We start from the raw sequence: 25549 nt of genomic DNA on the forward strand, positions 1-25549 counted from the left end.
ATAAATTTTGTTGTTTTTGACACTATGCAAAGTCCTGGGTGGTGCGTTTTTTTCTATTCCCTTATATATATATATATATATATATACACACACAAGCGATATGTTGAGATTGGCAAACACATTCCTTCCCCCCATAGTCACCGCTGCCTAATAACCTGGGAAGGATGGGAAGATCAAGCAATTCTCTCAATGAAGCCCTAATGTCTGCACCATTAAACACAAGCGGCTACACCAACAGCAATTTATCTCCCTGGGATTTACCTGATCACAAATATAGGCCATGTTAAAAGACAGACTTTTAGTGTCAATTCAAGAATTTGGACTCCGTTTTAAAGGCCGATAAAGACTGTAATTTATGGATTATGTAGACTTTTTGAAAGGGAATTGGCTTCATAACTTCATTACTTGTTTCAATGTGGTTCTAATTCCCTTCAGAGCACTGAGTGTGTGTGTGTGTGAGTGAGTGTGTAAGTGAGTGTGTGTGTGAGTGTGTGTGAGTGTGTGTGTGTGAGTGAGTGAGTGTGAGTGTGTCTGCTTGAGCTTTCTCTTTTGTTTCAGGGGAAATGATCCACATTGTTACTATAGTGTTCATTACAGAATGAGTAGGGCTGGTTTTGCTTTAATTTGGGAAATAGGCAACAATGATTTCTGAACAACAGATATATGCACCTGCCTATACACACACACAATTACTCACATATATCAGTATGTTTGTACACATCCTCTGCTGTACGGTCATTTAAATGGATAGTGTGGGGGGCACAATATAATTGGCTACTGAAATCAGAATAAAGTGTCGTTTTGTTCCTGATGACAATATGTACTTGATAATAATGTAGAAAAGGTAAAAAAAAAAAAACAAGATTTGCTTTACTTTTTAAGTTCCAGAAATGTTCTTGTGCTTCCAAGTAGTGTTTCCCTTCTGGCATAATGAGCAGTCGATATAATGTGAGTCAGATTCAGATATTCTAATGTTTTAGGCATCGCTTTAGTATTCCTTAAAGAGAATACACAGAATTTATACCTTTCAGCAACCACATTTACTCTTGGCACAGAAAAGTTCTTTATAGCAGTAAGAGCAGTTTCATAGTCTCATCAGCTAATGGTAATGTATAGAATATACGCTGTCCCTCTGCTCCCAGGCAGTGAATAAGTAAAGCTTTCTAGTGGCACAAATCTCCCCTTGCTCAGCAGCAATAATGTCATTTTCAAACATACGGATCCAAGCAGTAAAAGGTATGGTAGGCTCACCAGGGTTTGGAAGAAAAGGTGCAGGCTGCTGCAGAGGTAGAAGAGCCATCCTTGTCGCCATTTGTTATGTTTTGGGCAGCCGAGGATGAGTAGAGTATAACAGTGCTTTATTAGCAGAGTCATGCAGCCATTACACAACAGTAACTTTCACTTTTAAGCTGTCAGGAAGAATGCACAGTATAAGTCTGAGCACAGTGACATCTACAGGCCATTTGTAGAAACACCACACTAGGATCATTTTAAAGAACCCCAAATAACTAGTGGCAATGATGATGATGATTATTATTAATGCCACTATAATTTAAAATGATCAGTGATTGCCCTTGAGATAAAAAAAAGTGCTTTGTGGCTATCCGAGCAAATGTGAATACAAATACTTCTTAATAAACAGCACTTAACCATTTGATGACCCAGCCCCTAGCAAATCGCTATCTCCCATTATTTAAAGCACTGCAAAGACTTGTTTTTATTCCTTTCACCTTTGGTAATCTTTGATAACATCTATTCACCCTTTGGCGTTGTAACCAACATAGGAAATATTTAGAATTCATTTTCAATGATCTCTCTCAGATATTAATTGATATTTCTAGGCGCGGACACCTGAGGGAATGTTAGAACTCTAGAATTTTGGGACATTAACTGAGGCGGGTCAGCAATAAAATGCTCCAATGCCTGTGTGCTGCTTCAAGTAATCATATTAATAAGAGAATAGAAAAAAACGCACCACCCAGGACTTTGCATAGTGTCAAAAACAACAACATTTATTCTCAACGTTTTGGCTCTAGTTCTTGAGCGTCTTCAGGAAAATTGTGCATATAATAGGGGACAGGGACATAATGTTGATACGTAAAGAATCAATGTGGATTTATAAACTTGATGTTTTGGCCCCTAAAGGACTCAATGAAACTCTCCCCATTAGTCTAACCCCTAACCAGAGGATACTCGTAGGAAACCTAACAATAATTTGACGCCAAGTAATAATGATACTTAATACAATTGTTCTTTGACTTATCTTTATTATGGATTCCTCTATCACATGATCTAAAAGACTCATTTATATATATGGACATTATACAACAATGCTACACCAGTAGGATGGGACAATTACATGTGGCTGATCCTTACCTACTCTATAACTTCATAACCGATTAGCTAACTTCTCTATATTATTTGTAAATAGCGTGGATATACATTTCAATTTCCCATGTTCAATTTTCTTGCAGGTTCATGGGCCCTCCTCTTTTTTGGATTGGGACTCAGTTTACTGTAGGAGACAGGCCCCTTGCAGGGTTGGGATTATGTACAGCAGTGACTGTCAAGAAAAGGAAAAGATAAGTTAACAGCTGGTTACCATTGACAGAGTGCGCTAATCTTAGGCGATATATACATAGGTATGTGATAAGCTGGAGTCCCGTCCATTGGGGAGTGTTTTCGGGTGTAGCTTCACCTCCCCACAAGAGGGATGAGTGATGGACACGGGGATTTATTTGATATCGTTTTTTTCTCAAATTCTACACACTAAGGGGCAAATTCATCAAGGGTCAAATATCGAGGGTTAATTAACCCTCGATATTCGACTGGGAATGAAAATCCTTCGACTTCGAATATCGAAGTCGAAGGATTTTGCACAAAAACTGCGATCGAAGGATTTTAATCCAACGATCGAAGGATTATCCTTCGACCAAAAAAACTTAGCAAAGCCTATGGGGACCTTCCCCATAGGCTAACATTGGGTTCGGTAGCTTTTAGGTGGCGAACTAGGGGGTCGAAGTTTTTTCTTAAAGAGACAGTACTTCGACTATCGAATGGTCGAATAGTCGAACGATTTTAAGTTCGAATCCTTCGATTCGAAGTCGTAGTCGAAGGTCGAAGTAGCCCATTCGATGGTCGAAGTAGCCCAAAAAACACTTCGAAATTCGAAGTTCTTTTTACTTTGAATCCTTCACTTGATGTTAATGAATTGGCCCCCAAATGATCGGGCATCACTGCCTAACTTCTTACTTTTTAATTTTTATCTGCACTAAGATGTTGGTGTATATTTAAGTTTTCACGTAGAATAGACTATGAGGGATCCCCGATGACGTCATTATGTGACTGAATTCACACCCCCTCATCCCACGCCACTGACCCGTTGGCTGGTGTTTTGGGTATTTAAATGCTGTATGTTTATATGCACGATTTTCCTGAAGACGCTCAAGAACTAGAGCCGATACGTTGAGAATAAATGTTGTTGTTTTTAACACTATGCAAAGTCCTGGGTGGTGCGTTTTTTTTCTATTCTCTTATATATATATATATATATATATATATATATATATATATATATATATATATATATACATATACTTACACACACAAGCGATATGTTGATGATTAATACGCATACAACTCATGTTATATTAAACAAAATAAAAGGAAGTCAGCATAATAACAGGAATAAAACATTTAGAAAAAAACAAACAAATCTGTAGAAATTGGGAGAGTCACTAGATTTCTTCTAATCGCACAAATGTTGTTTTGTGCCAGTCTAGAGAATACATGGGAGCCATTTAGTCATCTAGTCAGGTGCTGGCCAGGTGTAACGCACCATAAAAGCCGCTACATTCCATCACATGTACCAGATTCCCGGCTCTTAAATGCTGCGTGTGCTTCGTGTACATGTTAGTGGGCCTCAGCCTGTGTGCGACCTTTCTGTGCTTTTATACAGGCACAGGTTAGTGCCAAGCACTCGTATCCACAAGGGGACCAGGCATTTTATGGCCATTTCCCCCAATAGTTTCCTTCTGCTCAGCATTCCTACTGACCCTTGGTGAGTGGACAAGTAAGAGCACAAAATAAAGCTGCCATTATAGTCAGTTTGTTCTGTACTACACTGTTCCTTTTGCTAAATCTCTTTTAATCAGGTGCCCATTGGAGAATGGATGGCAACTTAAATGTAGTCCAGTGAAAAAGAAAGGTGGTACTAGTATAAGGAGCACTTAGCCCTTGATTAGTGTCTATAGAGTGTTATATGTCACATATTAGCTCCACTCACACATTCAGGCAAGTTGTCTCCAGCTTTCTCTGTCTCTCACTCCCTCTCTCACACTCACACTCACTCACAAACACTGGCAGACCATCACATGCAAACCTTACACTTGTTCATGAAAATACTTTTACATGGATGAAATATTTAGCAGACAGGGGAACCAGCTGATCCTCTATTGTTAGCACTTTTGTACAGTCAGATATCTCTGTGTATATCTTTTTTTATACACTCTCCATCCCTTAGGGAGTCAACTCATAAACACTGCAGAGGAAGGTGTCTGTTGTGCACCCGAAACATTCATATTTAATAGAATATCTATATCTATATTCTATTAAATATATATTGCTGCTACATCAACATACACAGGATTTATTTATCCATATAACTGTTTTCCCTTAATGAGAAACTGTGCTGGCATTTAGCTTAATTACTAAAGTTAAATTATAATCACCCGTCAATGTAATGTCCCCTACAGTGCAGCTGCCATAGAGCTAAATCTATGATACTCATGAAATCATACATTGCTATGAAGCCAAGGCTGTGATCTGTTTCATATTAATTATCATTAAAGTTAGACTTGATGTTCAACCTGCATGTATTAATGGGTAAATGAGTAACACAAGACATTCGTTTTTCCACTCCATCTCTTACGTGTAATAAACTTGAAACATAAAGCAAAAAAATAAAGTTATTACATTAAACGGTCTTAAAAGTTATTATATGACGCACGGCTACTGACATTCTTTAATCTGAGACCTTCTCTCCCTACTATACCTGCTATCCCACAGTCACACTCCCTTCCCAGAGACTATTATCCACTGTTACTATAGGCACCATCTCTCCCTACTATACCTGCTATCCCACAGTCACACTCCCTTCCCAGAGACTATTATCCACTGTTACTATAGGCACCATCTCTCCCTACTATACCTGCTATCCCACAGTCACACTCCCTTCCCAGATTCTCTGTGTACAGGAGAGAGAGTTTGGGGTTGTGTATAGGAGGGAGAGTAGGGGGTTATGTACAGGAGGGAGAGAAGGGGGTTGAGTATAGGAGAGAGAGTAGGGGGTTGAGTATAGGAGTGGGGTTATGTACAGGAGGGAGAGTAGGGGGTTGTGTACAGGAGGGAGAGTAGGGGGTTGTGTACAGGAGGGAGAGTAGGGGGTTGTGTACAGGAGGGAGAGTAGGGGGTTGTGTACAGGAGAGAGAGTGGGGGTTATGTATAGGAGGGAGAGTGGGGGTTGTGTACAAGAGGGAGAGTAGGGGGTTGTGTATAGGAGGGAGAGTAGGGGGTTGTGTACAGGAGTGAGAATGGGGGTTATGTACAGGAGGGAGAGTAGGGGGTTTTGTACAGGAGGGAGAGTAGGGGGTTGAGTATAGGAGGGAGAGTAGGGGGTTGTGTATAGGAGGGAGAGTAGGGGGTTGTGTATAGGAGAATGTTGAGGGGGGTGTATAGGTGAGGGGTGAATAGGAGGTGGGGGTATATAGGTAGGGGGCGGGGGGGTCTAGCCATGATCCAGGGTGTAGAACCAGGATCCAGGGTTTCTAGGAGTCAGGAAGGAATTTTTACCTTCAGTGCAGAATGGCCCCCATAGCACTCTAGGGTTTTTCTCCTTCCTCTGGATCATCCACTGTTAGGGAGGCCCAAATATAAATTGCCTATTAATTGTAATAAATCCTGTGCTCACCGCCAGGTTTCTCCATAAATATGTCTCTGTGTTTTTCTTTAATCCCTATGGTGAATATTGAGGGAAGGGGCTCCTGTGCCTCGTTCTACTAAAGATGACTGAGCGGTTCTGTGAGGGTAAAACTGGGTGGTGGTGCTGATACAGGGGTTTAGTTGAAGAAGGGAATGGGTTAATATCTCTGCAGGGTTAATTGATTAATATGTACATGACGGGGCTGAAAGACATAGGGACAAATACTGATCTCTAATGATTGGAGGGAACTAGAATATTGCTTTACTCCATAGGCCACAATGTAACAGCATTTCCATTCAAGTCCAAGGCCCCTTTCTTAACACTGGAATTCCATCCACTTCCCACCAGCCTATTGTCACTATACCAGACATTTAGTATATGAAGGAGCTTGATATTGGCCAATGACTTTCTCAAGGTTATGAGACGTCCCTTTGGGGTGGGGTGTTCCTGCTAAAGTGATTGAGTTAAAAACATTGGTGGCCTGGGGCCCTAAGAGTTAAAAACATTGGTGGCCTGGGGTCCTAAGAGTTAAAGACATTGGTGGCCTGGGGCACTAAGAGTTAAAAACATTGGTGTCCTGGGGCCCTAAGAGTTAAAAACATCGGTGGCCTGGGGCCCTAAGAGTTAAAGACACCGGTGGCCTGGGGCACTAAGAGTTAAAAACATTGGTGGCCTGGGGCCCTAAGAGTTAAAAACATTGGTGGTCTGCTGCCTTAAGAGTTAAAAACATTGGTGGCCTGCGGCCCTAAGAGTTAAAAACATTGGGGGCCTGGGGCCCTAAGAGTTGTAAGTGGAACTGAGATAACCCCTCGTAAGTTCATGCGAATCACCTGGTTTTCCACTCATCCATTAAAGGTGTCGTTCAGCTTTAAATTAACTGTTAGTATGATTTAGAGAGGGAGATTCTTAGACAATTTGCAATTGGTTTTTATTTATTATTATTTGTGGTTTTTGAGTTACTTAGCTTTTTAGTCACCAGCTCTCCAGTTTGAAATTTCAGACATCTGGTTGCTAGAGTCCAAACTACCCTGGCAACCATGCATTAATAGACTTGAATATGAATAGGAGTGGCCTGAATAGAGTTATAGAAAGACGCGATAACAATAAATTTGTAGCCTTCCAGAGCATTGGTTTTAGATGGGGTCAGTGACCCCCCATTTGAAAGCTGGAAAGAGTCTGAAGAATAATATATATATATATATATATATATATATATATATATATATATATATATATATATATATATATATATATATAAAAAAATAACAAAGGCCAATTGAAAATTTGGTTAGAATCAGCCATTCTATAAAATACTAAAAGTTAACTTAAAGGTGAACCACCTCTTTAATATAGTGGCCCCACCCTGGGGTAGAGTCCTGCGCAGAAACATATTTTGAAACCCGGACCCACATTTTTACCTGCCTGACCCGCAAACTGATCCGCGACTCGCTGACCAACATAAAGCAGGAAGTGCCGTTGCTGGAAATGGGAAGTGACGTCATCAGAAGTGGCTTGAAAGGAAAAAAAAAACATTTTTACAAACTTTTAAAGGAATAAAACTTGTTTCTGTGTCTCACACCCACTTGTTGTCTTGAATTTATTGCAGAAAAACTCAAGACATCAAGAGTCTGATGAGTAAATAAAAGCCTAATAAATCATATCATGTCCCCCCGCTGTCAGCCGAGTCCATTTGTTGTTCTGTCGGGCGGTGAAATTTCTACTTGTTTATCTGGAAATGTTCCAGCTCATCCCTTCATCAATCAATAGAATGTTCTGCATTGTCTCCTATAGAGGGGAGCGGGCTGAAGAGTCACCCACAGCTGCACCCTTTCTCCCACTCCCAATGACCCAGGAGGTTTGTGCTCCGTGTGTATCGGGGTCCCTACAAATATACTTATTGCTTGTGTGCCCTTTATTCTAACCCCATCCTCTTCTACAATCACTTTTCTCTATAGTGCAACGATACCAAAGGCGGTGGGTTTTGGCACAAAAATAACGTGGAAGCTTTTCTGAGGTTCAGTGAATCCGGCGCCGTCCAGCACCGGTGTTAAAAGTCATTTAGAAGGGGGCGTGGCTTGGAACTAAATGTGAACGGACGTGGAGTAGTGGAGCTCCGGCACTTAAACAGCACTAACACGAATCCAGAGGCAGCCGACAAGGCAATACCCCCAAGATCTCTGAAGGGGCAAAACCGAGGGCTGAAACGAGCCTCCGAGGCGGCATCCACACTTGAAAAATATGCACGAGAACCTCAGCTTGAGCAAAATGGCGTCAGAGATCTTTCTCCTGGGCCTGACACGAGGGAAGGCCAAAGCCAAGACGCACCGGAAGCTCAGCAACCAACATTGGCCAATTTGCTGGCAGAGATTAGAGCCTCAAAGCATTTGTGGAGGGGAAACATATTATGAGTTGGAGAGATAAAGATCCAAAAAACGGTATGGACCTAAATTAAGGACAAGCGCATCCATTACGCAAAAAGGAAGAAGCCTTTTTTCAGAGACAATACCCACAGGGTTTAAAGACTCGTTCACAAAGTCGAAAAACCGGATTCAGACGTGGAAGAGGAGGGAAGAAACGGAGCAGGAGAGGATCGGAGGAAGACACACAAAGGATACAAGAGGAATCGTTATTAAATCTATCGAATTGACGGCACAACATCTTTCATTACTCTCTAAGGGGTTATCATACTCACCAACGAAGGACTTTAATGTGTTTGATACCCTGATAGACGTTAATAATATTCATTTGGCAGGTACCCCATGACAATGCAGGCTCGAGGATAGCTGTGGCCTTAGATTCGGAGAAGGCATTCGATTCGATCGAATGGGACTACTTGTGGGTGGTTCTCAGGAAGTTTGGGATAGGGGATCCATTCATCAAATGGATACGACTTTTATATAAGCAGCCTAGGGCATGGGCGGAAGGTGAATTTTTCATTTGGGGAGGCTACAGGAAGTCACACACATTCTGACTTAATGCTAATTTCTAATGCTGAGAGAGTGAAAAAGTAATGGCACTTTGAAGCATGGAGTCCTAGATAAATAGCCTAAATGAGTTTAGTTGTTTAATGGGGTTGTTCAACTTCAAATTAACTTTTAGTATGATGTAGAGAGTGACATTCTGAGACAAGTTGCAATTGGTTTTCATTTTTTATTATTTATTGTTTCTGCGTTATTTAGCTTTTTATTCAGCAGCTCTCCAGTTTGCAATTTCAGCAGTCGGGTTGCTAGGGTCCAAATTACCCTAGCAACCATGCACTGATTTGGATAACAGACTGGAATATGAATAGAAGAGGACCTGAATAGAAAGATGAGTAATAAAAAAGTAGCAATAACAATAAATGTATAGCTTTTCAGAGCATTGGTTTTAAGATGTCGCCAGTGACCCCCATTTGAAAGCTGAGAAGTATCCAAAGAAAAAGGCTAATAACTAAAAAACTATAAAAATAAATAAATAATGAAGACCAATTGAAAAGTGGCTTAGTATTGGCCATTCTATAACATACTAAAAGTTAATTAAAGGTGAACCACCACTTTAATTTTAGTAGTTTAGTGCCAATGTTATATCCAGCACAATATACATTAGAGAATGGATAATGGCATCAACATCATATTATGCATTGACGGTAATTGGTAATGCAAGCCTAGCACATTTTATTGATGAAATGGACACTGGAATTGTAAATGCTATATTTTATATTATGAAAAAAGCAGTTTGCGCTAGCGATATGTGGTCTGAGATTTACAAAAGACCAATTTTCTCTGAGAATCAGGCAGTGCCCCAAAGCCCAAAATAAAATATATGTTTTACAACAGCCCCTGTGGCATTTCCTGGAATATCCAGATTGCTACAGTACAGTACTTCAGGCTTGTCTTCTCTGCTGCTTTCCTCCACTTTCCCTTCTGCTCTTACTTTTTCTTCACATCCAAGTAACTTTTTCAATCATTTTTTTTTTTATTTTCCCACTCTTTTGACATTTGCTTGTCTATCAACCACCTTTCATCAAGCCACTTCCCTCAATTATACATTCCCAACATATACTTGCTACCCATTTCTGCCTTATTTTAATTTTTTTCCCCCACTCTATAACTGTCATTTTTAACTTTTTTCTGCCCCTTTTCATTGTTCCTCTCTACTCTGGCTTACCATGCTACTTCTCCCCATTACTCTCTGTTCCCACAAAACAAAACTAACACTGCTCACTCACTGACCTGCTGCTGCCGCAATCATATGTGTAGGGACCATGTGGGGGGCAGGACAGTACTGCTGTACTTCATCACTGCTCCAAAGCCCCAATTAAGGAAACAAAAACTGGATTGGCTACAGGGAGTGTCTGTATTTCCCTCCAGCCAATCAGATGCCCTGAACCTAAACCGGGACTTAATCTTTAAAGGTACCAGCACTTAAACTTTAGAAAATGCTTCAGGAAGCCAGGCCCCGATATAACAGTACCACTACGCATGTCTAAAACAACAGGCTGCATGTATTATGCCCAGCTGGAATATTTGCATTAGCAACTTTGTAAAGGTGAAGCAATTTTCCTTCTTATTTTTTGCCAGGCAGGTTTGGAGAGGCTTAGCCTCCCCAAGCCTTATTGAAAATCCGCCTATGGCCTAGGGCACAAATCAAGGTAAATGAAGTAATCACACCTCCATTTCAGTTACAAAGAGGCACGCGTCAGGGTTGCCAACTCTCTCCAATGCTATTTGCGTTGGCGATTGAACCCCTTGCGTTAATGGTTCGGGATACCCCTCTGATTAAAGGGTTAAGGTATGGCAACATAGTGGAGAAAATATCGTTGTATGCTGACGATGTCCTGTTGTATCTGGAAGATCCTGGCCCTTCGCTAAAGACAGTCCTAAAGATCTTAAACTCCTTCACCACCTTTGCGGGATTACGTATAAATTGGGCTAAATCCATTATTTTCCCCATAGATCCAGTGAGGGGCCCTGGTCTAATAGCAGACACTCGATTACAATGTGTGGAGTCCTTTAAATACCTGGGCATCCAAATTCATGGTGAGCCAGACCAATTCATACCTATGAATGTCACCCCTATCACTCAGAAACTTAAATTGGCCCTCTCGGTTTGGGGATCTCTGCCACTGACATTGTGGTTGAGGGTCAATTGGATTAAAATGGTTTACTTACCTAAATATCTCTATGTGTTCCATAACAGTCCAATCCCACTACCTAGGGAGATCTGTACAGGAATCCAGTCCTTGATTACTCCATTTTTGTGGAACAATAAGGTGCCACGGGTCTCCTCTAAGGCTCTGAATGTGCCCTATGATAAGGGAGGTCTTGGGTTACCTAAATTTCTTTACTATTACCTAGCATCGCAAATAGTCTATATTCATTGTTGGCTCACGCAGGATCTAGATAATCCCAATGTCTTACTTCAGGCTCATTGGGCAGGCTCGCTAGAGGCACTACGGAACTGTCCCCTTCGGAAATTGAAAGACTACCCAAACCTGCCCCCTTGTATACTGGCACCCTACCAAGCATGGCAAAAGGCTATGAAATTGATTGGTGTTAAGTCTCCACTCGAGTCCTCATATCTCCCATTATGGAATAATTCCTATTTGCCACATTTCTACAGGGCTGAAGCTGTCGACTATTGGGCCCCCAAGAAGCTTAAGTATTTAGGAGACTTAATAGTGGACGGTCTTTTTGTGGACAAACTTAAATTAGAACAGGAGTTGGCCATCCCCACGATTCCCATGTTTCGTTATCTCCAACTGAGACATATGTTCCACTCACAATTCGGGGGAATGCTAGGGAACCTATCAGAACCGGCCATACTTACCTATTTACGTCAGCCTCACCCTCCTAAAATGATTTCGTATGTAAACACTAACATCTTGCTTATAATACCTCCCCCATTTGGGAGAGCATATGGCACGTGGAAGATAGATTTGCCATCCCTTACTATCGACCAATGGGAGGAAGGGACAGGGCACTTATTCTTATTCTGGCACATGGTATGGACCTGTCCTACAATAGTGGCCTATTGGAAGGAAGTGTGTGTATATATTTCAGAAGTCCTAGAGGTGCCTAACGTATATAGCCCTGAAAGCTGCCTGTTAGGGGTAGTAGAGGATCTACTGACAGCTGCCCATGTTAGACTAACTGTGAGGACATTACTATTCTATGCAAAAAAAATGCTGGTGATGGCCAGACCCTCCTGTTAAAAAAGAGTGGGTAAACTATGTTAATAACATGCTTCCATTAATAAAACTCACTTATGAAGCTCGGGGGTGTCTGGGTAAATTTCAGAAGATGTGGGACTTGTGGTAGGTGCTACGTTGCATTGATGTACTGAAATTTACTGTACATTTGATTGTATGCTATTTATGATATGATGTTATTGTACCTTCTTTTCTTTGACTTTCCCCTCCCTCCTTTTTAATTTCTGTATCCCTAATTTTTTGAAAACAATAAAAAGGAAACCTGTTAAAAAAAAATAATATTCATTTGCAAGGTGGTATTAAAAATATTTTTTTCAAGCTGAGGATGAAAGATGTGATATAGATTTCCCTGATGTTTCCCTTTTCGTGTCCACAGGTCTTCTCATCACAACTGAGCGACACAGTTTCACCTTTAAAGAAAAACTTGAGTTTGAGTGTCACTGAGCAAGAGGTTTCTTTTGATTTCCAAGATGATAGGGCTTTATATAACTTGAATTCGTTAATGACTGAGACTGATACGGGGATTTTAAGAACATGTGGAATAAACTTGGCTGAGATTTCAATTCCATTCAGTTTAGGGGGACACAGTGTAGATGTTTTTCAAGAATTGGTGGAAGAGGATTTGGTTACCCTTCATATTTCCATTCAGAGGCATCAATCAAATTTGTCCCCAGGTGAGCAACAAGCTTTAAAAGAGCTAAGGGATGACCCAATGTCATACGTAAAGCAGATAAAGGGGGTAGTTTTGGAAAAAACTGATTATATTTCTGAAGCTTTGAGACAGCTGCATGATGTAGAGGTTTATCAGAAGTTTCAATCCACAGGGAGAGTTTAGAAAAGATTTGGTTCAACTGGTGGAGATGGGTTTCCGTAATGGTGTGTTCAATCAGAGGGTGCAATGCCACTTGGTCCCTGAAGTACCCAATATACCCGTCTTTCACCATTTGCCCACAATTCATAAGGACAAACGCCCACCAGAGGGCAGACCTATCGTTTGTTGTGTAGGATCTTTAAATGAAAATCTGTCTGAGTTAATTGATATGCTACTGCAGCCACTTGTGAAAAGGCCTGATTCTTATATTAGAGATACAAAGCACATATTGCAGACCCTGGATGGTTTTATTTGGGATGATCCCGATTTGTGTTGGGCAACAGTAGACGTAGTCAGTTTATATTCCTGCATCCCACATGAGAAAGGCCTACAGGCCGTGAAATATCGTTTTTATATACATATGGGAATTACGATGAATCGGTCAATGTGTTTGTATTACAGGCACTGGAGTATTTATTCACTCATAATTTTTTCAGGTTTGACGATGTTTTTTACCTCCAGAGATGCGGGACCTCAATGGGTGCAAAATTTGTGCCCACCTATGCCAATTATGGGGTGGTGGGAAGAGACCCGCATCTATGGGGATGAAATACAGAATTTAAATAAGGTGAAATTCTATAAAAGATATGTGGATGATCTTTTGTTTATTTGGTGTGGTTAAATGACAATGACTGTAATTTGTCGTTCACTAGTGTCTTTGGAGGTGATAGTGCGAACTCTTTGGATTTAAAATTAACATATAGGAACAAAATAGTGTTCAGTACAGTCTTTCGGAAGGAGTCAGCTGGGAATTCCCTTTTGAAAGCGGATTCGTGCCCTCCTAAACATGTGTTTAAAGCCATCCCGATTGGACAGTTTCAGAGGTTACGCCGTAATTGCTGATGAGGAATATGTTTCTAAAGCTTAAAGCTCCCCATAGACACGACGATTCTTCTTGCCAACGACCGATTTTAGCAAAGTCCGACCAATCCTTCGAAATTAGTGGGATTCGAACGATCGTACATCTTACGATTTTTCAGCCGACATCTGTCAGGAAATTGATCGGCCGGGTTAAAAAATCTTTGTCGATCCCAGTGCAATGTATCTATGTTTGCAGGGCCAAGCAAGCAGCTCCCCTTTGTTTTCCTGGCAAATTGGTCTTCTTAGTTGATGGACAATTCGCACGATCGTTCCGAGAAAGTCGTGGTCTCACGATGAAGATCGGATCTTTTAAAAATCTCAACATTTTAGAGTTGAGAGATCGCTTTCTAGCAAGGGATTATCCCTTAGATCGTATGGAGGCAGCATTTTTGAAAGCTTGGAGGGAAAACAGATTTGACCTACTGAAAGATAGGATCGTGACTAGTACAACAAGAAGGGAAGCTGAATCCCCTATGTTCATTACATATAGTAGACAGTACTATCAGATTAAAAAGATCATTAAAAAGCATCTTCCGGTGCTTTATGGTGATGAATGCTTCCGTGAGATTTTTAAAAAAGGTTGCAAGTTTGTGACACGGCGTGCAGGTATGTGGCTCCACGAGATGTATCACTTGTGAAAGAATACTTGTATCCTCTTCATTTGACAATATTAGACCAGGAGGCCCCCCTGCTATGTACCAATAATAAAACCAGACCCCAGACCAGGTATCACCCCCTGCTGTATGTACCAATAATAAAACCAGACCCCAGACCAGGTATCACCCCCTGCTGTATGTACCAATAATAAAACCAGACCCCAGACCAGGTATCACCCCCTGCTGTATGTACCAATAATAAAATCAGACCCCAGACCAGGCGGCCCCCCTGCTATGTACCAATAATAAAATCAGACCCCAGACCAGGTATCCCCCCCCTGCTTAATTGCAGCAATAATAAAATCAGACCCCGGACCAGGCGGCCCCCCTGCTGTATGTACCAATAATAAAATAAGACCCCAGACCAGGTATCCCCCCCTGCTTAATTGCAGCAATAATAAAATCAGACCCCAGACCAGGCGGCCCCCCTGCTGTATGTACCAATAATAAAATAAGACCCCAGACCAGGTATCACCCCCTGCTGTATGTACCAATAATAAAACCAGACCCCAGACCAGGTATCCCCAACTGCTTAATTGCAGCAATAATAAAATCAGACCCCAGACCAGGCGGCCCCCCTGCTGTATGTACCAATAATAAAATAAGACCCCAGACCAGGTATCACCCCCTGCTGTATGTACCAATAATAAAATCAGACCCCAGACCAGGCGTCCCCCCCTGCTGTATGTACCAATAATAAAATCAGACCCCAGACCAGGTATCACCCCCTGCTTTATTGCAGCAATAATAAAATAAGACCCCAGGCCAGGTATCACCCCCTGCTGTATGTACCAATAATAAAATCAGACCCCAGACCAGGTGGCCCCCTGCTGTATGTACCAATAATAAAATCAGACCCCAGACCAGGCGGCCCCCCTGCTGTATGTACCAATAATAAAATCAGACCCCAGACCAGGAGGCCCCCCTGCTATGTACCAATAATAAAACCAGACCCCAGACCAGGTATCACCCCCTGCTGTATGTACCAATAATAAAATCAGACCCCAGACCAGGTGGCCCCCCTGCTATGTACCAATAATAAAATCAGACCCCAGACCAGGTATCCCCCCCTGCTTAATTGCAGCAATAATAAAATCAGACCCCGGACCAGGCGGCCCCCCTGCTGTATGTACCAATAATAAAATAAGACCCCAGACCAGGTATCCCCCCCCTGCTGTATGTACCAATAATAAAATCAGACCCCAGACCAGGTATCCCCCCCTGCTGTATGTACCAATAATAAAATCAGACCCCAGACCAGGTGGCCCCCCTGCTATGTACCAATAATAAAATCAGACCCCAGACCAGGCGGCCCCCCTGCTGTATGTACCAATAATAAAATCAGACCCCAGACCAGGCGGCCCCCCTGCTATGTACCAATAATAAAATCAGACCCCAGACCAGGCGGCCCCCCTGCTGTATGTACCAATAATAAAATAAGACCCCAGACCAGGTATCACCCCCTGCTTTATTGCAGCAATAATAAAATCAGACCCCAGACCAGGCGGCCCCCCTGCTGTATGTACCAATAATAAAATAAGACCCCAGACCAGGTATCCCCCCCCTGCTGTATGTACCAATAATAAAATCAGACCCCAGACCAGGTATCCCCCCCTGCTGTATGTACCAATAATAAAATCAGACCCCAGACCAGGCGGCCCCCCTGCTGTATGTACCAATAATAAAATCAGACCCCAGACCAGGTATCACCCCCTGCTGTATGTACCAATAATAAAATCAGACCCCAGACCAGGCGGCCCCCCTGCTGTATGTACCAATAATAAAATCAGACCCCAGACCAGGTATCACCCCCTGCTGTATGTACCAATAATAAAATCAGACCCCAGACCAGGTATCCCCCCCCCCTTTCTGTGGAACCAAAATAACAGACCTCAGATCAGGACCAAAATAACAGACCTCAGATTAGGAGTGAGTGACCCAAAAGTGAAGCAGAGATCCTGTCCAGCGTTCCTGTCAGCAGCCTGTTCCTGTCAGCAGTGAAGAGAGCAGCCAAAAGAAGCGTCCATTCCCTTGGAGATGCAGCTGCGAAATGAAGCCGCAGTACCGACGTCTTCCTGAAGACTCGGTTGCTATGTGACGTCGCTTCCGGAAGTGACGTAACGAAACAGGAAGTCGGGTCCCGGAAGAGAGCCACAGCAGCGCGCACGTACAGAAGAAGAAGGAGAACAAGGAAGAAGATGGCGGAGACCCCTTGGACGCCGTGGGACAGTGCCGGTTTGACATTTCTCCAACCTCTTACCCAAACAGCAGGAAAGAACAGCATATTGTAGGTGTCATGTATATACATTTGTTTTTTTAAATAATTATAAATTGTGTTACTGGTCCTTTAAGGTGGTCACACACAGGCAAATTAAAGCTGCCAATATCGGTCCTTTAGACCGATTCGGTATCTTATCTACCAGCGTGTGGGGGCTTCCGTCCGAGTTTAGGCCAAAAACCGGCCTATCGATTGGGCAGGTTTGATTTTTCCTGCGCTCGAGGACTACAGATTCAGTCCTACGACCTGTCTGCAACAATGCTCTTCGTCGTAATCCGATCGTTAAGTCCTAGGGCCGATTCGGATGAACCATTTCACCCTGCCGTTAGAGGGCATATCGGGGAAAGATTCACTCATTTGGCGACCTCATCAAAGGAGCAGATCTTATCCTGGATGGCCACCCTTAGTCTTATTTTGCCATATCACCCATTCTGCCAACACCCAGAACAAATGTAGCAATATTATTTTGCCATGCTATTGGATGACCATTTAGCCTATACTTAAAGGAACAGTAAAACTAAACATTAAAGTGTTCTAAATTGTTAAAATATAATGTATTGATTCCCTGCAATGGAACAACTGGTGTGTTTGCTTCAGAAACACTACTATAGTTTATATAAAAAGCTGCTGTGTAGCCACAGGGGCAGCCAAAGCACAGGATACATCGCAGATAACAGATGCACTCTGTAGAATACCATTGTATTCTATTACACAGCTTACCTGTTATCTGCTTTGTAACCTGTGCCTTTTCTCATTTTCATCTTGAATGGCTCCCCCCTCCCCCCCATGGCTACACAGAAGCCTATTTATTTAAACTATAGTAAGAAAACACACATAACTTACCAATGCAGGGCAACAGCACATGATATTTTTTATTATTTTTTTTTTTCCAAAAAACATTTTAAAGAATAGCATACAGAAAATAAAGGGATGGGGGACAAAAAGAAGAAGAAGAAATTCTTTAAAAACGTAGTTACTGATATACAATAGGCATTATGTTACTTAATGGTTTCTTCTACCAGTTGCTGCCATTCTTTATATTGCGGAGGAAATGTTTTCCTCCAGTATCTCGGGATTAGGGATTTTGCTGCGTTTAGCAAATGCATAGTAAGTGTAAGCACATGATATTTTAATTACTTTAAAATGCTTTTATTTTGTGGTGTTAATATCCATCCTTTCAGTTCTTATATTTTCATATGCATCTCTGTTAAATGGTCTAGCCAGCTTAGTGGAACCCATTGAACTTCATGAGCCAATTTGAAAAGATTAAGAAGGTTCACAAACACACAGTAGACCAACCTTTTTTACACAGCCTAAACATACAAGCCTGTCTGAAAATCTGCATAAGGATGTTTAAACATTCATCCACATGGAATGAAAGTGAAAAGTATTTATCTCTGCTGTTAGATGTTAGGTACTGCCTTGCAAAGTCGCCCTGAAGGGAAAGGGTTAGCCAGGTCTTAGATGCACCATTAATAAATCTGCCTGTGGATGATTCCAAACCCAACGCTGCCTGCATCTCATCCCAAGAGAGCTGTCACTGCCTTTATAAACACAAGCTTCCTGTTAGCCAATTTAGTCAATATGGTGCGTATTCCAGTGGGTTACAAAAGCAACTAGTGCACCATTCCCAAAGATTAGCCATATAGCACTGACATCAAATAACGTTTTGATGTGCGGGGACAGTTGCCTTTGCCAACATATAGCAGATCGTGTGCTAGAATTCCCTGTAGCAAGGAACCAATTCCTGCAGGTACTTTTGTAAGAACTGCTCATCAAATCCCGGCTGTAAATCCTGTATATGTCAAGTACAACTAAAGAGATTTTACTCCTCAGGGGATTTTAAACAAACTACTACACAGCTGTGGGAATAGCAAGACATTGATTCACAGTTTGTTTGTACAAAAACTGCAGTAGTAAAAGGGGACATCATTTTTTTTTTACAATAGGTGAGATTATCAAGTTTACATGAAATTGCCAACTTGATTCGATAATTTATCATATAGTGATCTATTAAGATTTTACCGTTACTTGATCTGTATGGCAACTCTAACTCATATTGATTAATGTATTCATGTATTCAGTTAAACTAAAAATAAACTATGGGAGCTAAAACAAAAGTGTAACACGAAGATATCACTGAAACATTGTTCAACCTTATTTACAAGGAGATCAAATGGGATAGTGCTAAGCATTATCCTCTCAATGTATTGCAGCACTGTGTAACCATTGCCAGGCAAACTACACACTACAGATGAACACTGATATCAAGGTGTAAGTTCCACCCTACAGCAAATCACAGCATCTACCATGTAAAAGAGGGAAGAAATTACAACTCTACCTACAATGCGCGTTCAGTCAGACTTTAAAGTGCAATGTGTGTAACACAACTAAATGTAGCACTGACTGCTGCGGATTAGCTAACAAAAGTACACATAATACATAAAGCAAAAAACCTAAATTACCAGGAACAAGACACTAAAAATAAATCAATATTGGTGGAATTAACATTTCGTAAGATTGAAGGAGCAAAATACACCTATGCCCAGCATGAGCCAAATAGATAGGGTTGTATTTAAAATGTATTCTGCCTTTTCTCCCACAAATCTTTTTATATTTATTTTGTTTTTATCCTTAACACCGCACTCCTGTCAGAGCAGTCATCAGAGTGACAGAAATGGTACAACTATAGGTTGGGCAAACATTGACCAGGAGAAAACATATATTTAATACTGTCTGAGGCCACAGTAGAAAAAAAATGGATTTCTGTTGTTGGCCTTGTCCTTCCATTTCCCCAGTGGCTATGGGGGAAATGCTTACAGATAAGACAGAGTTCTGTTTTACTGTGACTGGCAATTATTTAGCATTTTCTCCCACTTTGCTCAGGAGAAGCAAGGAGTTGAAACCATGCAACTGGTTAGTGCAGAAAATAAAAAAAAAAAACAATAGATATTGTATCCTGCAGTGGGCAAGTGTTTTCGGTCTGCAGTGACTGTCATTTTTATGGCGCATTATTTATTACTTAATTACACTGTGTAAACTGTAAATAACGCATTCTACCATTTACAGTATTCTTGAACCAATAATTTTTTTAGATGTAATATTGGTGTGTAGAAAGCCACCTCAGGTCATTGTGCCTGATCCTGTGCTTTCAGAAACATACAGCATACACAATGTAACTGCTTTCAGATAAGCTAATATAAGCTATTATTTGTACTCAATGTAACTTGAGGAGTCATGATTTGAGTGACTTGAAAAAGGGACTGGCTCCCGAAACATGTCGTGAGTGAAAATACACCAATAAAAGGGTGTTTGCAGACTAAAGTACTGCCTGTTCCTGGTCTGTTTCCTATACTTTCAAATTGAATGCTTATCACATGATGGATGGTGTGTGTTGAAACAGCAGGTCTATACGTATCTGATTTCTGATTACGTATCGCTCATCTTGTTCTGAATATTGAGTCATGATTTGAGTGAGCCAGGTGGGTGACTTGGGTGTTTTACAACTGAGTGCTATTCTTATGTGCACCGCTAAGTGGGGCACAGGACCATTTTTAGCAATGTAGGTGTCAAGCAGCTGTTATTTTGTGGCTTTCTCATTGTTCTGCTGCAGGGAGATATCACTCCAACTTGCAGTGCAGTGGTAAAATGAGTTTGATTTATTAGAGCATGGCTGAGGGCACGTGGAAAATGAAGAATATCTCTAGCCCCATGTCAAATCAAAAATCGTGCTCTTTTGAAAAATTTACTTCAATGCAGGAATATCCAAAAATCTGTTATCAGACATGACTGACCTGAACAGGATGAAGCCCAGAGATTCTACAGCTGCTCTTCTAACATCATCATTGACATCACTCACCTACAAGGGAGACAGAAGTAAATGTAGCAGGTTGGCAGAAGTTCTTTGCAACTAGCCATCCTAAGCACAGGGTTTACATTAGATACTAGAGCATTCTCTATCAACAGAAGGAAAAAATACCTTTTTGAAGAAATGACTTATTTACAGGAAGTACCAATCAAGAGTTAATTACATGCGTTGATTTTATGCCTCCATGCCGCATTTCATAGAGCCCAACAAATGTGGCAGGCTGATATACCTTCACTAAACCCAGATGATTGGGAAGAGGCTGCAGAAGATCTTTATGATTTTCTGATCTCCACCAGAGACCACCTCATCCAATTCAAGTTCATCCACCAGCTGTACCTTAAGCTGGCCATAGACGCAAAGATCTGATCGTACGAATCGAGGATTCGTACGATTTTCGAACCGTGTGTGGAGAGTCCGGACATTTTTCGTTCGGCGGAGATCGGTCGTTTGGTTGATCGGACAGGCTGCCGATAATATCTCTGCGTGTATTGCCGATCGTACGATTTTCAGTGGGAGACTGTCACTAGCTTTGGTTGGACATAGATATCGTACGATTGCTGTCAGGGGCAGAACATTGCTGATCTGTTCTTTAACTAATCTGACTGGTAAGACTTTGATCTGAATGGTTAGTGGCGGGTCGGGAGATGGGAAAGTCCGATTGTACGATGATTCGTACGATCGGATCTTTGCATCTATGGCCGAGGAAATTTTGCAAACCCACAGAAGTCCGATGTCCTAAATGTCACCACCCAGATACCACATACTACCACATTTGGGAGTGCCAACAGGTACTCCAGTTCTGGTGGATTAACTACGGCAACAGATGGCCTTTCCTGGAACTTGCACGCAAAGAGTGTGTTTATTGGGAATGTAGAATGGGAATGTAGAACATACAGTACTTCCCCTGGTAAAGACTAGAACCCTTATTAAAACTGTTCTATTCTATGCAAAACAATCCATAATTATAAAATGGATAACCCCTCAAAGACCCACAATACAGCACCGGTTAACACTGGTCAATAGTGTCCTTACTAAAATAAAATTGACATACAAGGCTAGAGACTGTCCAAAAAAAATTTGAGAAAGTGTGGTCCCCCTGGCTGGAACTACATCCAGAACAGGACCAATGACAAACAGAAGACAGGGAGAGAGAGAGAGAGAGAGAGGAAGAGAGAGAGATGCTTGTCATTTTCACAAAGAAAAGGAAGGTGACTGTCAATCTGACATTTATTTAAAAAAAAACATTATTACATTTAAAGGACAAGGAAACTTGTTTTATGCTTGCAGTATATAACAATGTACCCCTTGCTGAAATAGATCACTAGCTTGCTTTTTTTAAAAAATACCACTTATATGAATCACTGCTCATCTGTTAAACTCTATGGGGCAAATTCACTAAGATGCGAAGTTGCGCCAGGCGCAACTTCGCCACACTTCGCCATGCGTAGTTTCGCCAGCGCTCCGCAAATTCACTAAAATCCGAAGTTGCGCACAGGGGTAGCGTAAGGTTGCGAAATTGCGCTAGCGTTGATTCGCTATGTAAAGCGAAGTTACGCTAGCGCAGGCTAATTTGCATACGGCGCGAAATTCAAATTTCAATGGAGGAACACGTATTAGCACTACAAATGCCTAGAAAACCTTCAAATCAGCAAATAAAAATTTTATTTTGCCCTACACATGTGCCCACTGTCTAGGTAAGTTGCCATGAGTCAGGAAATGTAGGGGGGAAGGAGGGGAGCCCCAAAAATATTTTCGATCTTTTTCAGCCTATCACCCATCATGTAGAAAACACACCAGCGTTTTTTGGGACTTAGAAAAAAATTTGACTTTTTTTGAAACAATCCCTATCTACTCTATTGCGCTTCGCCAGGTCTGAGGTGGCGAAGGAAGTCTAGCGTAAAAGGTAGCGTTCAGTACACTGCGCAAGTTAGTGAATTTGCGTAGTTACGTCGCTAGCGAAAATTCGCCTGGCGTAAGGGTGCTAAGTAACACTAGCGAAACTACGCCAGCGTTCGTTAGTGAATTTGCGCAGTAACGAAAAATGCCAAACGCTAGCGAATTAACGCTAGCGTTCGGCGCTTCGGCGCTTAGTGAATTTGCGCTTATGTGTCTGCTCTGTCCCGGCCACCATCTTTGCATTTCCTGCATTATCATTTTGGATCAAACGTTCTCACGGAAAAGATTTTGTGCGCATGCGCCTTTTGGAAATCGGATCTACTAAGCATGCTCCTAGTCTTGGTCTTCTCTGTGTAGTGTTGCATTGCAGGAATTTCGTTTAATTTAGCCAGTGGTTTTATGAGAAGTGCACTAGTAAAATGATCTACCTTGCAAGGACCAAACATGGAGTAGTTTCCCTACTTGGTCATTATGCCTCAATAAATAACAAAATCATAGATTTTTTGTGATTAGAACAAAAGACAAAAATTATGCTCAGCACAAGCTCCATTTTTTGAACTCATGTTGCACAAGAGGGTATACTGCCCTTTTAAATGTGTGTTGAACACTGTTGTTCTCTGCATCAGCCTCACTAACTTGACTAAAAGAAGTATATTTTTAGTTTCATAAACGTGGCACACAATCAACTAGTAGTACAGTTTGTATATTCATCTTACTATATGTTATCAAATGTGCTCTTGTTCTTCAACTACAGTGTATGATTGTTTTGACACAGCAGGATGGGTAGGTAATTCCAACTAACTGCCCTGAAGCTGATGCTTGTAGGCAGTGACCCTGTATAATCTTCATGCAGAAATAGCCTTAACTCTCAGAGCTAATCTTTTAAAGATAACATGCGTGTAAACTAATTAGGTATACCAAACTTAAGGCACATTAAGGTAACCAATTACAAATTTAAAGGAAAAAAAGTAATATTATTATTCCTTAATAGAACGCAAATAAATACACACTCAAAACAGCCTCTTTGGTAAACTAGAGTAGAACTTTTTAAAACAGCTGGGTAACTAAAGGACACATTGTTTAAGGCTGGGAGATGCTTCCTTCTCATGGCAATTATATCTACCCCCTCTGATTTTAATTTGCAAATTAATACCAATATAGTTAACCAAATATTTTTATGGTAACACAAGAAAATGCAAACTGCACCTTTAAGTAGGGTTAAAGAAATGTGTTTACCAAAGGTAGTGCCCCACTGGGCAGTGGTGAATTTTATTTGTATAATACCTGCAAGTCATGGGGCAATTATATTGACGAATGGTCAGGTACAGCAAGTAAAACAGCAATTGTAATAACTAATTCAAAGAGAATGCAGGTATAAGGGCAATTATATTATATTGACATGGGGGGCTGCATGCATTGGGGCAAATATATTTAAATACGGACAGGCACTGCTCAAACATGGTGGTGCTTATATTAACTAATGGGAGTGACTGCAGGTACTGCACAAACATACAGCACTTGTTTTAACAAATGAGTGTGACTGCAAGTACAGTAGTAATAATATCAGTCAAATTCAAGACACTTTATTCTAACCATATAATATCCCAGGGGCCCTTGGAAATTTACAGCCTATAAAATTGTAGTCCCTCACACCTAGCTGCTACAAAGAACTGCAACTGGAGTGGGAGGGAGAATGCGCTCGCCCCTACTATTCCCACCACCCACCTCCTTCTCTACCTGCTCCTCAGTTACTGAAAGCAATGCCGCCAGATGACTATGCATGGTGACTTTCCTGAAGTTGTGTTCTCTAAACTGAGCCTGTTATTTAAACCTGTTCATAACTGTATTAGTGATTTACCAATAGTTGCCTATAAATGTTGGCAAACAGGATTAAAAATTGCTCATATATACTACATTCACCTTGTCTCTGCAGAGGCTATCAGCGCATCTGCTTCTTCCATTCGACCATACATGACCATAGCTATGCCCACAGCCAGTCCCTTCAAAATTTTCTCATGCTGAAGTCTCTTGGGGCATATCCCACCATATCCTCAATTGCCTGAGCATTTTTGGAGCCCAGCATCACTAAGCCGAAAGCCAGTCCTTGCTGCCTCTCCTGTGAAAAAATGAATAGTTAACTTCTTTAGCATTCAAATTGAACAGAGCAAAATACAGTAAAACATATAAAACAATGAAGTTATTGATGGATTTGGGGATACAAGGAGACAACACATTCCACCAATGGGAGAATATACGAACAGCCCCCTATAACAGTAGGTTACTAATTTTACTTGCAAGGTGTCTCCGATGTAAGTCATCTGAAAAAATCTGAAGATTCTCTAGCATAAATAGTGCAGAAGGCAAAAGGAATAGGCATAAAAAAGAATCTCTTATTAGTGGCTATCTGTCAACCCAAAATTGTTCTTTATTGCATACGTGAAAGATTAATGTATCCTAAGGCAACGCTCTTTCCCATCAATTAAGACATTTCAATGAGTTTTCAAGTGTATCTGTAAAAAATGTAAATCAGATTTCTTGGGTCGCAACAGTAAGCGCAACTAACGTTTCCACAGCTTTGTCGAAAAGATGGCAGAACGGATAATGACAAACACCATCTTAATAGTGGTAATGCGATATCTATGTAAACTATATGTACCACTCATGGACCAATATTAGTGTGAAATTACCGTCAAGGAGCCTGGTTCGACTTAGCGTGCGTGCTTGGAAACCGCCTTCTTCGGATATTGAGACGACTGAGCTAAGTGAGCGCTCCTGAAGTTACCCCATGGTGGTATGCAGGGCCGGCAAAAGCTCAATAAAACTATATGTGTACACCAAGCGCTAAAGCATAAGTGGTCATTAATACTGTAAATTGAGCAAACATAACCATGCACTGTAAAAATTAGGCGTCTGGGGATCAGAAATAAGTATGGGGTCAGAACAGTAGTT

General features: G+C 41.3%; 1 protein-coding gene and 1 long non-coding RNA gene across 10 annotated transcripts in view; one reads left to right on the plus strand and one right to left on the minus strand.

Annotated features, from left to right (window-relative positions):
- LOC121393056 overlaps window positions 1-25549 on the plus strand; it is a 1743327-nt gene that overhangs the window by 1396556 nt on the left and 321222 nt on the right. The window lies entirely within an intron of this gene.
- On the minus strand, window positions 1994-24600 carry LOC121401043. Its single transcript, XR_005966067.1, has 4 exons — window positions 24521-24600; window positions 20631-20695; window positions 7399-7491; window positions 1994-2563 (listed from the first exon to the last, which is right to left on the minus strand). It is a non-coding gene; the product is annotated as an uncharacterized LOC121401043 (long non-coding RNA).

The sequence above is a fragment of the Xenopus laevis genome, chromosome 3L (assembly GCF_017654675.1).
Source record: "Xenopus laevis strain J_2021 chromosome 3L, Xenopus_laevis_v10.1, whole genome shotgun sequence".
Taxonomy (NCBI): domain Eukaryota; kingdom Metazoa; phylum Chordata; class Amphibia; order Anura; family Pipidae; genus Xenopus; species Xenopus laevis.